Genomic DNA, 16,389 nt, shown 5'->3' with positions numbered 1-16,389 from the left:
CTTCTTATCTCTCCTTGCTATTCTCTGGAACTCTGCATTCAGTTGCATGTATCTTTCCCTTTCTCCCTTGCCTTTCACTTTTCTTCTTTCCTCAGCTATTTGTAAAGCCTCCTCAAACAATCACTTTGCCTTCTTGCCTTTCTTTTTTTCTGGGATAGTTTTGATCACTGCCTCCCGTGAAGTGTATGAACCTCTGTCAATAGTTCTTTAGGCACTCTGTCTACCAGATCTAATCCCTTAAATCTATTCATCACTTCCACTGTATAATCATAAGGGATTTAATTGAGGTCATATCTGAATGCCCTGATGGTTTTCCCTACTTCCTTTAAGCCTAAATTTTGCAAAAACGAGCTCTTGATCTGAGCCACAGTCAGCTCCAGGTCTTGTTTTTGCTGACTGTATAGAACCTCTCCATTTTTGGGTTCAAAGAATATAATCAATCTGATTTTGGTGCTGACCATCTGGTGATGTCCATGTGTAGAGTCTTCCCTTGTATCATTGGAAAAAGGCATTTGCCATGACCAGTGTGCTCCTTTGACAAAACCATGTTAGCCTTTGCCCTGCTTCATTTTGTACTCCAGGGCCAAACTTGCCTGTTACTCCAGTTATTTCTTGACTTCCTACTTTTGCATCCAAATCCCCTATGATGAAAAGGATATCTTTTTTTTTTGGTGTTAGGTCTAGAAGGTCTTACAGGTCTTCATAGAACTGGTCAATTTCAGCTTCTTCAACATTAGTGGTTGGGGCATAGACTTGAATTACTTTGATGTTCAGTGGTTTGCCTTGGAAAATGAAACAAGATCATTCTTTTGTTTTTGAGATTGCACCCAAGTACTGCATTTTGGACTCTTTTATTGACTATAAGGGGACTTTATTGCTTCTAAGGGATCCTTGCCCACAGTAGTAGATATAATGGACATCTGAAATAAACTTGCCCATTCCTATCCATTTTAGTTCACTGATTTCTAGTATGTCGAGATTCACTCTTGCCATCTCCTGCTTGACCACATCTAATTTACCTTGATTCATGGACCTAACATTCCCATTTCTTATGCAATATTGTTCTTTACAACATCAGACTTTCACCATCAGACGTATCCACAACTGAGCATCTTTTCCACTTTGGCCCAGGTGCTTCATTCTTTCTGGAGTTATCAGTAATTGCCGTACCCTTTTCCCCAGGAGCATATTGGACACCTTCCGAGCTGGGGGGCTCATCTTTTGGTGTTGTATATATATTTTTGCCTTTTTGTATTGTTTATGGGGTTCTCATGGCAAGAATACTGGAGTGGTTTGCCATTCTGTCATCCAGTGGGCCATGTTTCGTCCTAACTCTTACTATGACCCATCCATCTTGGGTGGTCCTGTGCAGCATGGCTCATAGCTTCACTGAGTTATGCAAGCACGTTTGCCACAACAAGGCTGTGATTCATGAAGGGGAAAACTATTGTATGACACAGCAGTCCCTCTCCTGGGCATATATCCTGAGGAAACCACAATTGAAAAAGACACATGTACCCCAGTGTTCATTGCAGCATTGTTTACTATATCTAGGACATGGAAGCAGTCTAGATGTCCACTGATGGATGGATAAAAAAGTTGTGGTACATATACACAATGGAATATTATTCAGCTATAAAAAGGAATGCACTTGAGTGAGTTCTAATGAAGTGGATGAACCTAGAGTCTATTATACAGAGTGTAGGAAGTCAGAAAGAGAAAAACAAATATCATATATTGACACATATATATGGAATTTAGAAAGATGGTAGTGATGAACCTATCTGCAAGGCAGTAGTGGAGACACAGACATAGAGAACAAACTTGTGGACATGGAGAGGAAGGAGAGGGTGGGGCAAATTGAGACAGTAGCATTTAAACATATACATTACCATATGTAAAACTAGACAGCCAGTGAAAATGTGCTGTATGATGCAGGGAGCTCAAGTCTGGTGCTCTGTGAGAACCTAGAGGGGTGGGATGGGATGGGAGGTGGGAGCAACATTCAAGATGGAGGAGACATATGTATACCTATGGCTGATTCATGTTTCTACGTGGCAGAAACCAACACAATATTGTAAAGCAATTATCCTCATGTGGTTGTTAAGTTGCTCAGTCATGACCAATTCTTTGTGACCCCAAGGACTGCAGCACGCCAGACTTCCCTATCCTTCACTATCTCCAGGAGTTGCTCAAACACATGTCCATTGAGTCAATCGTGCTATCCAACCATCTCATACTATGTTGTCCCCCTCTCCTGCCTTCAATCTTTCCCAGCATCAGAGTCTTTTCCAATGAGTCAGCCCTTTGCATCAGGTGGTCAAAGTATTGGACTTCAGCTTCAGCATCAGTCCTTCCAATGAATACTCAGGGTTGATTTCCCTTAGAATCGACTGGTTTGATCTCCTTGCAGTCCAAGGGACTCTCAAGAGTCTTCTCAGCACCGCAGTTTGAAGGCATCAATTCTTCAGCACTCAGCCTTTTTTATTGTCCAGCTCTCACATTCATACATGACTACTGGAAAAGCCATAGCTTTGATTATTGGACATTTTTCAGCAAAATAATGTCACTACTTTTTAATATGCTGTCTAGGTTTGTCATTACTTTTCTTCCAAGGGGCAAACATCTTTTAATTTCATGGCTGCAGCCACCATCTGCAGTGATTTTGGAGCCCAAGAAAATAAAATCTGTCACTGTTTCCATTGTTTTCCCATCTATTTGCCATGAAGGACTGGGACCAGATGCCATGATCTTCATTTTTTGAATGTTGAGTTTTAAGCCAGATTTTTCACTCTCCTCTTTCACCTTCATCAAAGGGCTTTTTAGTTCCTCTTTGCTTTCTGCCATAAGGGTGGTATCATCTGCATATCTGAGGTTATTGATATTTCTCCCCACAATCTTGATTCCAGTTTGTGCTTCATTTGGCCATGCATTTCCATGATGTACTCTGCATATAAGTTAAATAAGCAGGGTGACAATATACAGCCTTGACATCCTCCTTTCCCAGTTTTGAACCAGTCCATTTTCCATGTCTGGTTCTAACTGTTGCAAACTGACCTGCAAACAGGTTTTGTAGAAGGCAGGTAAAGTATTGCCATCTCTTGAAGAATTTTCTACAGTTTGTTTTGATTTACACAAAGGCTTTAGTGTAGTCAATGAAGCAGAAGTAGATGCTTTTCAGGAATTCTCTAGGTCTTCCTAAGATCCAACAGATGTTGGCAATTTGATCTCTGATTCCTCTGCCTTTTCTAATCCAGCTTGTATATCTGGAAGTTCACATTTCACATACTGTTGAAGCCTAGCTTGAAGGATTTTGAGCATTACTTTGCTAGCATGTGAAATGAGTGCAATTGTGCAATAGTTTGCATTGCTGTTCTTTGGGATTGCAGTGAAACTTTTTCATTCCAATTCCAAATAACTAGATGAATCTTTGTTGGCAAAGTGATGTCTCTGCTTTTTAATACACTGTTTAGGTTTGTCATGGTTTTTCTCCAAGGAGCAAGTGTCTTTTAATTTCATGGCTGCAGTCACTGTCTGCAGTGATTTTGGAGCCCATGAAAATAAAGTCTGTCACTGTTTCCATTTTCCCCCAGTCTACTTGTCATGAAGTGATGGGGACTGGATCCTATTTTAGTTGATTGAATGTTGAGTTTTAAGCCAGCTTTTTCACTCTCCTCTTTCACCTTAATTAAGAGGCTTCTTAGTTCCTGTTCACTTTCTGCCTTTAGAGTAGTGTCATCTGCATATCTGGAGTTAGTTAATTTCTCCATGCAATCTTTATTCCAGCTTGTGCTCCATCCAGCCTGGCATTTCACATGATGTACTCTGCATATAAGTTAAATAAGCAAGGTGATAATATACAGCCATGACATACTCCTTTTCCAGTTTGGAACCAGTCTATTCTCCATGTCCAGTTCTAACTCTTGCTTCTTGACCTGCATACAAGTTTCTCAGGAGGCAGGTAACATGGTGTGGTATTCCCATCTCTTTAAGAATTCTCCACATTTTCTTGTGATCCACTCAGTCAAAGGATTTAGCGTAGTCAATGAAACAGAAGTAGATATTTTTTTATGGTATTCCCTTGCTTTTTCTATGATCCAGCATATGTTGGCAATTTGATTCCTCTGCCTTTTCTAAATCTACCATGTACATCTGCAAGCTCTTGGTTCATGAAGAAAATTAGGGACACAAAGGGAATATTTCATGCAAAGATGGATACAATGAAAGACAGAAACCTTCTGTTAGGTATGGACCTAACAGAAGCAGAAGAGATTAAGAAGAGGTGGCAAGGATACACAGAAGGCCTTAATGAACGGGATAACCACAATGGTGTGATCAGTCATCTAGGCCAGACATCTTGGGTTGTGAAGTCAAGTGGGCCTTAGGAGGCCTTACTATGGATAAAACTAATGGAGATGATGGAATTTCAGCTGAGCTATTTCAAATCCTAAAAGATGATGCTGTTAAAGTGCTGCACTCAATATGGCAGCAAATTTGGAAAGCTCAGCAGTGGTCACAGTTCTGGAAAAGATCAGTTTTTATTCCAGTCCTCTAGTGGAAGGGCAATTATCCTCTAGGTAATAACAAATGAAAAATTAAAAACCCTATTGGTAGCCAAGCTTGGAAGAATGTTAGGACTCCCTGGTTACTCCATGTATCATGGATATGTCAGGTTAACCATTGGGAAGATAGTCAGTAATACTGAATTAGCTTCATATGTTATAGATGGTAACTAGACTTATGGTGATAATCATTTTATAATGCACAAAGATATTGACTTAGTGATTTACTCTTGAAACTAATATAATATTGTATATCAATTATACTTAGGTAAAAATGGTACTGTTGACCTTTTAGGTGCAGTTCAATGTGTTCTTATTTGGAAAGGTAAATCAATTAAAATTAAAAAGGTAATTAATCCCCAGAGGGCGAAAACTGATGTTATATAGGCAGAATGTTAATATATCAGTATAATTATAGGTATTTGTTTTTACCATATGTCAGTGCGATCTTCAGCCTTCTACACTTCAATACATGTTTTTAGTCAATCCTCACTACTGCCAACTTTAGAAATGAGGAAGCTGAAAAATTGAGTTGTTAAATTGTTTAAGGTACATAGAAGCAGAAGTGGGATTCATGCCCAGCTTGCCTGACTCAAGAGCCCACCTTTGTAACCAATGTGCTCTTAGGTGTTAAGGCCTCCACCTGCCTTAAGTCCTGGGATCTGTATCCATGCCGTCACAGACATTGTTTGTCAGTTCCTATAACCTTTGCTGCTGTGTCAAGTAACTTCGGGGATCCCTGTTCTCATAAAATGGAATATAAACAGTGGTTCCCTCTAGAGCTGTGCACATAGAAGTGCTATTTCAACCACCACCTCTGTATGGCTTCTACTGTCTCCTCTGAATAGAAAAGGAGATGCAGCCCAGATGCTGTGATGCCTGGCAAGGTATGATCAGGTGTGAGTTGTCACAAAGTTGAGGATGACTAATGGAACTTCGTTAGAAATGGGATGGAACTTGAGAATAACTTGCTTTCTCTTACCTATGCCACAGCACCCCTCAAAACACATGAGTGTGTGCAAGCACATACATACCATGAGTGATTTATTATGTGTGCACACACACATGTATACCTGAGTAATTGAGCATGTGTACAAATGCACACATGCACACACGCACACACCATGACTGGTGAGAGTTCTGACAATTATGAGTTATCGAAGCTCTTTCTTTAGTTTCTTGGGGAAGAGGTAGGAAGTGAGCATTACACCCACATCTGGCATGCCTCTTGGATATGTCTTTTTGGTGGATTATCTATTGTCTATTGTGTGTGTGGCAGAAGTCGAAGATCAATGATGTTAGAGTATCCCACTCCATACCTCCTGTTTCTAAATATTTCCACCTTCCAGGATCCAGCTCAAAGCTCATCCCCCAGTGAAGTCATGTCTCACTTATGTACATGTTACTCCAATTAACAGCTCTCATGGACCAGGCATGGTAAGCGAATGATAGCTTCTCTGGTCATTGATTTTATCAGTCTGTAACAAAAATTCTGCCCAATGTGAGTCATTGGGAAACTGAGGCAAGTGATCTCTAAATTATAAAAGTGCTACTTCCCGGCCCATGCACCAAAAAAAAGAAAAAAAAAAAAGTGCTACAAAACACTAGAAAAATCAAACCCTTGCTTGACTAGATGGTCTCTTGTCTGTTGCCATTCCCTTATATTTTTCCTTCCTCACACCTGCCCTACCTGCCTCTTTTCTGCTAGTGCTTTGGGAATGGAAACAGTATCTATCTTTCCCCTTGGGTATCCCAGAACCTTCTATGTAGGAACTCTTGCACAATATTTTGCATTGACTAGAAAGACTGAGTAGACTGAATCTAGAGCAGTCATCTATTTGGGATGACCTGTCCCACCCCTACTCCAGGACATTTGGCAATGTCTGGAGAGATTTTTGATTGTCATGACTGTGTGTGTTTGGGAGGAATTCTGCTGGCATCTAGTGGGTCAGGGCCATGGATGCTGCTCAACATTCTACAATGTGCAGAACAGCCCTTTACAACAAAGAACTATTGGGTCCACATGTCAGTGCCAAGGTTGAGAATCCCTGATCTAGACAAATAATGAGAATTATATAAACAGCATTAGGCCACGTAAGAGCAGCTCTGAATTGGGGTGGGGCTGGAGTTGGCTAGTTCTGCACCAGAGCAGCTGGTTACACTAGTAGTTTCAGGGACATATATACCTTCACATTTGTGAAATATTTCAGGTTTTCTAAGAATTTTCACATCTGTTGTGATCTCTGACTTTTCATAAGAGTTCTGAGAGATCCTTCTCTTCTCATTTCCATGCCTTACTAGACAACAGGTTGCAGAAGAAACTGGGTGAGCAAGCAAATCATTTTCTGAAGGTCTCAGAGATATCTAGTGATTAAGCCAGGAATCCACCGTCAGCTGGCTGGCTCCCTTAGGCACTCTTCCTTTGTTCCCTGCTTTCAGTTAAAGCAGAAGTGGCAAGGATGAAATATCAGGAAAGCAGACTACTTGGTAATTGGGAATCAGAGCCATCTGAGCTAGAGAGGATGTGGGCTCCACTGCTCTGGCTATAGACGTTGATCAGCTTTCCAAAACTCAGGAGGAGACTCAAGCCTCATACATATGCTCTAGTAGTCCTTATGGCCCTGTTTAGGAGCTCCACGCCCCATTCGAAAACCCTAAACAACCAGCAGAGGGAAATGCAACAGAAGTCTTTCCTAAAGGAAGTGCTTAATTTCTAAGCCAGTAGAGGGCACCCACATCAGGCGATCTGAAGGTGGCTCAGCTGAGAAGCAACAGTACCTTGAGGATTAGAAGAAGTTTTAGACTGTGGGTTTTTTTTTTTTTTTTTTTTTCTTTTTTTTGCAAGCAAAAGTGAAGTCGCTCAGTCATGTCTGACTCTTTGCAACCCCATGGACTGTAGCCTACCAGGCTTCTCCATCCATGGGATTTTCTAGGCAAGAGTTCTGCCTTCTCCAGGGGATCTTTCCTGACCCAGGGATCAAACCCAGGTCTCCTACATTGCAGGCAGATGCTTTACTGTCTGAGCCACCAGGGAGTCAAGACAGGCTGTTGTTCATACGCCAGTGAATGGAGAAGGGGAGCTCAAGCTCTAAAGGCACCTTCTCTCGGAAGGAAGGAGAGGGCTTAAGGAAGAGGGCAGAGATTTCCAGGGCAGCCATAAACTATGTTTCTTAAATGTTAATGTGCATGTGTTCAGGGGGGTAAAAGGTAGACTCTGAGTCTGTAGGCGTGGAGCAGGACCTGAATTTCTATGTTGCTCACCAGTTTCTGGCAAAGCTGTTACTGAACTGGTTTTGTTTGCCCACTAAGTGCTGAGACACTGAAGTTTACAGCAGAGAAAGTGTTTATTCACAAGGCAATCAAGTAAAGAGACAAAAGAACAAGTCTCAGGTCCTGTCTCCTCAAAGGCAAGAGGCTTGGGGTATTGCTGTGTGGAGAGTATAGGGTGGTCAAAGGTGCAGGAGAAGGTGATGGGAGGCAGGAAAAAGGTGAGATAATCAATGCTCTGCACAGGCATGTCTGAGTCAAGAACTTCTTCATGGCACGCATACTCAGAAAATGGTGGCACTAACATGATCTGAGAATGGAGTTTCTAGCCTTCTGACATCAGAAGGTCACCTATCAGATACTTGCACAGGCCTGGCTGAATGGTTGGTGGTCTCAACCAGTTTTAACTGCGCAAGAGTAGCTCTGTGTTTCTTATATACAACTTAAGTAAACGTTACTATAGAGACCCACACATCAGAGATTTTTAAAAATTAATTTATTTTAATTGGAGGATAATTGCTTTGTAGCTTTGTGTTGGTCTCTGCCACACATCACCATGAATCAGCCATAGGTATGCATATGCCCCTCCTTCTTGAACCTCCCTCCCACCTCCCATCCCATCCCACCCCTCTTGGTTGCCACAGAGCACTGGATTTGAGTTCCCTGCATTTGAGTTCCCTGCATTATACAGCAAATTCCCACTGGCTATATATTCTATATATGGTAATGTATATGTTTCCATGCTACTCTCTCAATTTGTCCCACCCTCTGCTTCCACCATTGTGTCCACAAGTCTGTCCTTAATGTCTGTGTCTCCATTGCTACCCTACAAATAGGTTCATCAGTACCATCTTTCAAAATTCCATATGTATGAGTTAATACACGATATTTGTTTTTCTCTGACTTACTTCCCTTCGTGTAATAGGCTCAAATGTGTTCCTTTCTATGGCTGAGTATTATTCCATTGTATATATGTTTCACAACTTCTTTATCCATTCTTCTGCTGATGGGCATCTAGGTTGGTTCCATGTCCTGCCTATTCTAAATAGTGCTGCAATGAACACTGGGGTACACGTGTCTTTTTCAATTATGGTTTCTTCTAGGTGTAGGCCCATTGGTGGGATTGCTGGGTCATATGGTAGATTTAGTCCTAGATTTTCAAGGAATCTTCACTGTTCTCCATAGTGCTTATATCAATTTATGTTCCCACCAACAGTCCAAGAAGTTTCCCTTTTCTCCACATCCTCTCCAACATTTATTGTTTATAGATTTTTGGATGATGGCCATTCTGACCAGTGTGAGGTGATACTTCCTTATAGTTTTGATTTGCATTTCTTTAATAAAGGGAGATGTTGAGCATCTTTTTGTGTGTTCATTAACTACCTGCATGTCTTCTTTGGAGAAATGTCTGCTTTAGGTCTTCTGCCCACTTTTTGATTGGATTGTTTGTTTTTCTGGTATTGAGCTGTATGGGTTACTTGTATACTTTGGACATTAATCCTGTGTCAGTTGTTTCATTTGCTTTTATTTCCCCCCATTTGGAGGGCTGTATTTTCACCATGTTTATAGTTTCCTTCACTGTGAAAAGTCTTTGAGTTTAGTTAGATCCCATTTGTTTCTTTTGTTTTTATTTCAATTAGTCTGAGAAGTGGGTCATAGAGAATCTTGCAGTGATTTATGTCAAAGAATGTTTTGCCTATGTTTTCCTCTAAGAGTTTTGTAGTTTCTGGTCTTATATTTTGGTCTTCAGTCCATTTTGAGTTTATCTTTGAGTATGGTGTTAGGAAGTGTTCTAATTTCATTCTTTTACACACAGCTGTCCAGTGCTCCTAGCATCACTTATTGAAGAGACTTCAATATTTTCTCCATTGAATATTGTTGCCTCCTTTGTCAAAGGTTTTGCTCATAGGTGTGTGGGTTTATCTCTAGGCTTTTTTTTTTTTTTAATCTTGTTTTATTGGTCTATATTTCTGTTTTTATGCCAGGACCATACTGTTTTGATGATTGCAGCTTTGTAGTATACACTGAAGTCAGGAAGGTTGATTCCTTTAGCTCAATTCTTCTTTCTCAAGATTGCTTTGGTTATTGAGGGTCTTTTGTGTTTCCATACATTATGAAATTTTTAGTTCTAGTTCTGTGAACAATACCATTGATAGTTTGGTAGAGATTGCATTGAATATTTTAGATTTCTTTGGGTACTACAGTCATTTTCACAATATTGATTCTTCCAATCCAGGAAACATGGTATGTCTCTCCATCTGTTTTTGCCATCTTTCTTTCATCAGTGTCTTAGTTTTCTGCATACAGGTCTTTTGTCTCTTAAAGTAGGTTTATTCCTAGGTATTTTATTCTATTGGTCACAAAGGTGAGGGGCATTATTTTCTTAATTACTCTCTCTGATTTTTTATTGTTAATGTGTAGGAATGTAAAGGATTTCTGCATATTAATTTTATATCCTGTGACTTTGCTATTTTCATTGATTAGCTCTAGTAATTTTCTGGTGGCATCTCTAGGGTTTTCTATGTATAGTATCACGTCATCTGCAAACAGTAAGAGTTTTACTTCTTTCCCAATATGGATTCCTTTTATTTCTTTTTCTTCTCTGATTGCTGTGACTAGTACTTCCAAAACTATGTTGAATAATAGTGGCAAGTGGACACCCTTGTCTTGTTGCTGATCGTAGAGGAAGTGCTTTCAGTTTTTTCCCGTTGAGAATAATGTTTGCTGTGGGTTTGTTGGGAGAAGGCAATGGCACCCCACTCCAGTACTCTTGCCTGGGAAATCCCATGGATGGAGGAGCCTGGTAGGTTGCAGTCCACGAGGTCGCTAAGAGTTGGACACGACTGAGCAACTTCACTTTCACTTTTCACTTTCATGCATTGGAGAAGGAAATGGCAACCCACTCCAGTGTTCTTGCCTGGAGAATCCTAGGGACAGGGGAGCCTAGTGGGCTACCGTCTATGGGGTCACACAGAGTCAGACACGACTGAAGCGACTTAGCAGCAGCAGCAGCAGCAGCAGCAGTGGGTTTGTTGTATATGGCCTTTTTTATGTTGAGGTATGTTCCTTCTGTGCCTACTTTCTGGAGAGTTTTTATCATAAATGGGTGTTGAATTTTGTCAAAAGCTTTCTCTGCATCTATTGAGATGATCATATGGTTGTTATCTTTCAATTTTTTAATACAGTGTATCACATTGATTGCTTTGCTTATATTAAAGTATCCTTGCATTCCTGGGATAAAGCCCACTTGATCACAATGACGTCATTGTTGTTCAGTCACTGTTGTGTCTGACTCTTTGTGATGTCGTGATTTGTAGCACACCACCCTTCCCTGTACTTTATATCTCCAAGTTTGCCCAAACTCATGTCCATTGAGTTGGTTGTGCCATACAACCATCTCATCCTCTGCTGCCCCTTTCTCCTCCTGCCCTAAATCTTACCCAACATCAGGGTCTTTTTCCAGTGAGTTAGCTCTTCACATCAGTTGGCCAAACTACTGAAGCATCAGCTTCAGAATCAGTTCTTCCAGTGAATATTCAGAGTTCCTTTAGAATTTGATCTCCTTGCTGTCCAAGGGACTCTCAGGAGTCTTCTCAAACATCACAATTGGAAAGCATCGATTCTTCAAAACTCAGCCTTATTTATGGTCCAACTGTCACATCTGTACATGATTGCTGGAAAAACCATAGCTTTGACTAGATGAATCTTTGTTGGAAAAATGATGTCTCTGCTTTGTGATATACTGTCTAGGTTTTTCATAGCTTTTCTACCAAGGAACAATTTCTTTCAATTTTGTGGTTGCTATCATTGTCCACAGTGATTTTGGAGCCAATGAAAATAAAATCTGCTACTGTTTCCACTTTTTTGCCATCTATTTGCCATGAAGTGATGGGACTAGATGCCATGACCTTAGTTTTTTGAATGTTAAATTTTAAGTCAGCTTTTTTTGCTCTCCTCTTTCACCTTAATTAAGAGGCTGTTTAGTTCTTCTTCGCTTTCTGCCCTAACTGTGGTGTCATCTGCATATCTGAGGTTGTTGATATTTCTCCTGGCAATCATGATTCCAGCTTGTGATTCACCCAGCCCAGCGTTTCACATGATGTACTCTGCATAGAAGTTAAATAAGCAGGGTGACAATATACAATCTTGATGTGCTCCTTTCCCAATTTTGAACCAGTCCATTGTTCTATGTCTGATTCCAAGTGCTGCTTTGTGACCTGTAAACAGATTTCTCAGGAGACAGGTCAGGTGGTCTGGTATTCCTATCTCATTAAGAATTTTCCACAGTTTGTTGTGATCGACACAGTCACCTAGAGCCAGACATCCTGGAATGTGAAGTCAAGTGGGCCTTAGGAAGCGTTATGTGAACAAAGTAAGTGGAGGTGATGGAATTCCAGTTGAGCTATTTCAAATCCAAAAGATGATCCTGTGAAAGTGCTGCACTCAATATGCCAGCAAATTTGGAAAACTCAGCAGTGGCCACAGGACTGGAAAATGTCAGTTTTCATTCCAACCCCAAAGAAAGGAGATGCTAAAGAATGCTCAAACTACCACACAATTGCACTCATCTCACACGCTAGTAGGAGAAGGCAACAGCACCCCACTCCAGTACTCTTGCCTGGAAAATCCAATGGATGGAGGAGCCTGGTAGGCTACAGACCATGGGGTTGCTAAGGATCAGATATGATGAGCAACTTCACTTTCACTTTTCACTTTCATGCATTGGAGAAGGAAATGGCAACCCACTCCAGTGTTCTTGCCTGGAGAATCCCAGGGACAGGGGAGCCTGGTAGGCTGCCATCTATGGGGTCGCACAGAGTCAGACACAACTGAAGCGACTTAGCAACAACAGCAGCACACACTAGTAAAGTAATGCTCAAAATTCTCCAAGCCAGGCTTCAGCAATATGTGAACAACCGTGAACTTCCAGATGTTCAAGCTGGTTTTAGAAAAGGCAGAGGAACAAGAGATCAAATTGCCAACATCCACTGAATCATTGAAAAAGCAAGAGAGTTCCAGAAAAACATCTATTTCTGCTTTATTGACTATGCCAAAGCATTTGACTGTGTGAATCACAACAAACTGAAAAATTCTGAAAGAGATGCAACTACCAGACCACCTTACCTGTCTCTTGAGAAATCTGTATGCAGGTCAGGAAGCAACAGTTAGAACTGGACATGGAATAGCAGCCTGGTTCCTAATAGGAAAAGGAGTACGTCAAGGCTGTATATTGTCACCCTGCATATTTAACTTCTATGCAGAGTACATCATGAGAAATGCTGGACTGGATGAAGCACAAGCTGGAATCAAGGTTGCTGGGAAAAATATTAATAACCTCAGATATGCAGATGACACCACCCTTATGGCAGGAAGTGAAGAACTAAAGAGCCTCTTGATGAAAGTGAAAGAGGAGAGTGAAAAAATTGGCTTAAAGCTCAACATTCAGAAAAGATCATGGCATCCAGTCCCATCACTTGATGGCAAATAGATGGGGAAACAGTAGAAACAGTGGCTGACTTTATTTTGGGGGGCTCCAAAATCAATGCAGATGGTGACTACAGCCATGAAATTAAAAGATGCTTACTCCTTGGAAGGAAAGTTATGATTAACCTAGACAGCATATTAAAAAACAGAGACATTACTTTGACAACAAAAGTCCATCTCACCAAGGCTATGGTTTTTCCAGTGGTCATGTATGGATGTGAGAGTTGGACTAGAAAGAAAGCTGAGTGCTGAAGAATTGATGCTTTTGAATTGTGGTGTTGGAGAAGACTTTTGAGAGTCCCTTGGACTGCAAGGAGATCCAACCAATCCATCCTAAAGGAGATCAGTCCTGAATGTTCATTGGAAGGACTGATGCTGAAGCTGAAACTCCAATACTTTGGCCACCTGATGCGAAGAGCTGACTTATTAGAAAAGACCCTGATGCTGGGAAAGACTGAAGGCAGAAGAAGGGGACGATAGATGATGAGATGGTTGGATGGCTGCTGCTGCTGCTGCTAAGTCACTTCAGTCGTGTCTGACCCTGTGTGATCCCATAGATGGCAGCCCACCTGGTTGGATGGCATCAGTGAGTTAATAGAGATCAGTTTGAGTAAACTCCAGGAGTTGGTGATGGACAGAGAGGCCTGGCGTGTTGTGTTCCATAGGGTCACGAAGAGTTAGACATGACTGAGAGACTGAACTGAACTGAACACAGTCAAAGGCTTTCGCATAGTTAATGAAGCAGAAGTAGATGATTTTTCTAGAGTTCCCTTGCTTTTTCTGATTCAGTTCATGTTGGCAATTTGATCTCTGGTTCCTTTTCTTTGTCTAAATCCGGCTTGTACATCTGGAAGTTCTTGGTGTACACATACTGCTAAAGCCTAGCTTGAAGGATTTCGAGCATTTCCTTGCTAGCATGTGAAATGAGTGCAATGTACAGTAGTTTAAAGATTCTTTGGCATTGCCTTTCTTTGGGATTGGGATGAAAACTGGTCTTTTCAAGTCCTGTGACTACTGCCAAGTTTTCCAAATTTGTTGGCTTATGAGTGCAGCACTTTAACAGCATCATCTTTTAGGACCTGAATTAGCTCAGCTGGAGTTCCATCACGTTCACTAGCTTTTTTGGTCATGATATACAATCCTTTTAATCTGTTCTTGGATTCTATTTGCTAGAATTTTGTTGAGGATTTTTGCATCTGTGTTCATCAGAGATATTGGCATATAATTTTCTTTTCCTGTGGCATCTTTTTTCTGGTTTTTGTATCAGGGTAGTAGTGGCCTTCTAGAATGAGTTTGGAAGTTTTCCTTCTGCAACTTTCTGGAAGAGTTTGAGCTAGATAGGTGTTAGCTTTTCTCTAAACTTTTAGTAGAATTTGTCTGTGAAACCATCTGACTCTGGGTTTTCGTTTGGAAAATTTTTTACTACAGTTTTGATTTCTGTGCTTGTGATTGGTCTGTTATTTTCTTTCTTCCTGTTTCCATTTGGAAGGTTATACTTTTCTAAGAAGTTGACCATTTCTTCCAGGTTGTCCATTTTACTGGCATAGTTGCTCACAGTAGTCTCTGGTGATCCTTTGTACTTCTGTTTTCTGTTGTAACTTCTTTTTCATTTCTAATTTTATTTTTTTCTTGATGACTCTGGCTAATGGTTTGTCATTTTGTTTAACTTCTCAAAGAGCTAGCTTTTGGTTTTTTTTGATCTTTGTTATTGTCTCCTTCCCCTCTTTTTCATTTGCTTCTCTCTGATCTTTATGCTTTGCTTCTACTAACTCTGGGTTTTTTTTATGAGAACATGACTTTAAGCAACTGTTAATTATACTTATTTCAGGCTACCATGGCAACACGTGTTCATTCCAGCAGCTGCTCTATAGCCTGCTTGGCTTTCTTCTCTCAGAAGAAAATATCAAAAATATCAGAGCCAACTTGCCCTGGGGCAGCCTTCAGGCCCAGATCACTTTGATTCTGGCCTCTGACACAAATAGACCATCTTGGGGATGCAAGGCTCCTGTTCCATTATCAATATACTCTGACATCTTAGACAAATTTGTTAGGGCTCAAGTTGTTCATCTGTAAAATGTGCATTTCTAGCAAAGTGTTTTACAAGTTGTGAGTAGCAGCTCCTTAGAAAGTGCATTAGTTTCCTGTTGTTGCTGTAACAAATTAGTACAAAGTAATGGTTTGAAATGAGTTATTGTATATCCTTGGGATTCACAGTCCAAAATGGGGCAATAGGACTGTGATCTTCTGGAGATTCTAAGAGAGAATCCATTTCTTTGTCATTCCCAGCTATTTTAGGCATCTCACATTCCTTGGTTTGTGGACAATATCCTTCTAACTTCTGCTTCCCCTGGTATGTCTTTTCTGACTCTAATGTCTGTTTTACAGGGAACCTTGTGATTGAGCGCGTTTGGATAACCTTCCTATGTTAAGACTCTTAACCACACCTGCAAAGTCCTTTTGGGACCATGACTAGGTAACAACATTCTGTTTCTGGTGATTAGGATGTGAACATGTTGGGGGGTGGTCATTATTCAGCCTACCATATGAGATCTGAATACCATTTAAGTAGCCAGCAGTTTTAAATGCCATTTTAAGAAGTTCATGCAGCAATGCAACAATTCTGATTCTAATATGTAATACTAACATGATGTAGCCACAGGAAACTTTGAATCCAAGACCATTTGTTTTTATCAGTGACAGACTAATGCCTTATTCTCTTATAAAGCACTGTCCAAAAAATAGTCTTCATAAGAACTTGAATTTTGACCTTATTACTCTAGGAAGACAAAACTTTTTGTGCAATATATCAGTGTAATGGTTTCCTTCCCTATACCAGGGTTGAATTTTATCATCTAACTCTTAAAAGGAGTTAGAATCAAAGGCTCTGTTGCATAAAAGGCAAAGGATTCATTATTAAAGACCTACAGTATCACAAGATGACTAAGTATATATAATATTCTTTCAAGGTTTTGAAAAACCCAGGAGTATGACAAGTCACAGTTGAAGGGTAAAGTCCAAACACTAAAGATGTTTATATTTCTATTTACCACCATTATGTACAGAGATTCAGAAGCTG

At 40.5% G+C, this 16,389-nt stretch overlaps 1 protein-coding gene across 2 annotated transcripts in view; it reads left to right on the top strand.

The window, feature by feature from the left end:
* The first annotated feature begins 15,702 nt into the window (after positions 1-15,702).
* The window catches only part of ANKS4B (ankyrin repeat and sterile alpha motif domain containing 4B), a 51,356-nt gene continuing 50,669 nt past the window's right edge, over positions 15,703-16,389 (top strand). For both annotated transcript variants that reach the window (XM_052662382.1, XM_052662376.1), the window contains exon 1: positions 15,703-15,786. The gene's annotated coding sequence lies outside the window, so the exon portion shown is untranslated. The remainder of the gene's footprint in view (positions 15,787-16,389) is intronic.

Source organism: Budorcas taxicolor, chromosome 2 (genome assembly GCF_023091745.1).
Source record: "Budorcas taxicolor isolate Tak-1 chromosome 2, Takin1.1, whole genome shotgun sequence".
In the NCBI taxonomy this organism is placed as follows: Eukaryota; Metazoa; Chordata; class Mammalia; order Artiodactyla; family Bovidae; genus Budorcas; species Budorcas taxicolor.
Note: the sequence above shows the minus strand (reverse complement) of the source record. Positions and strands in the feature narration are given on the sequence as shown.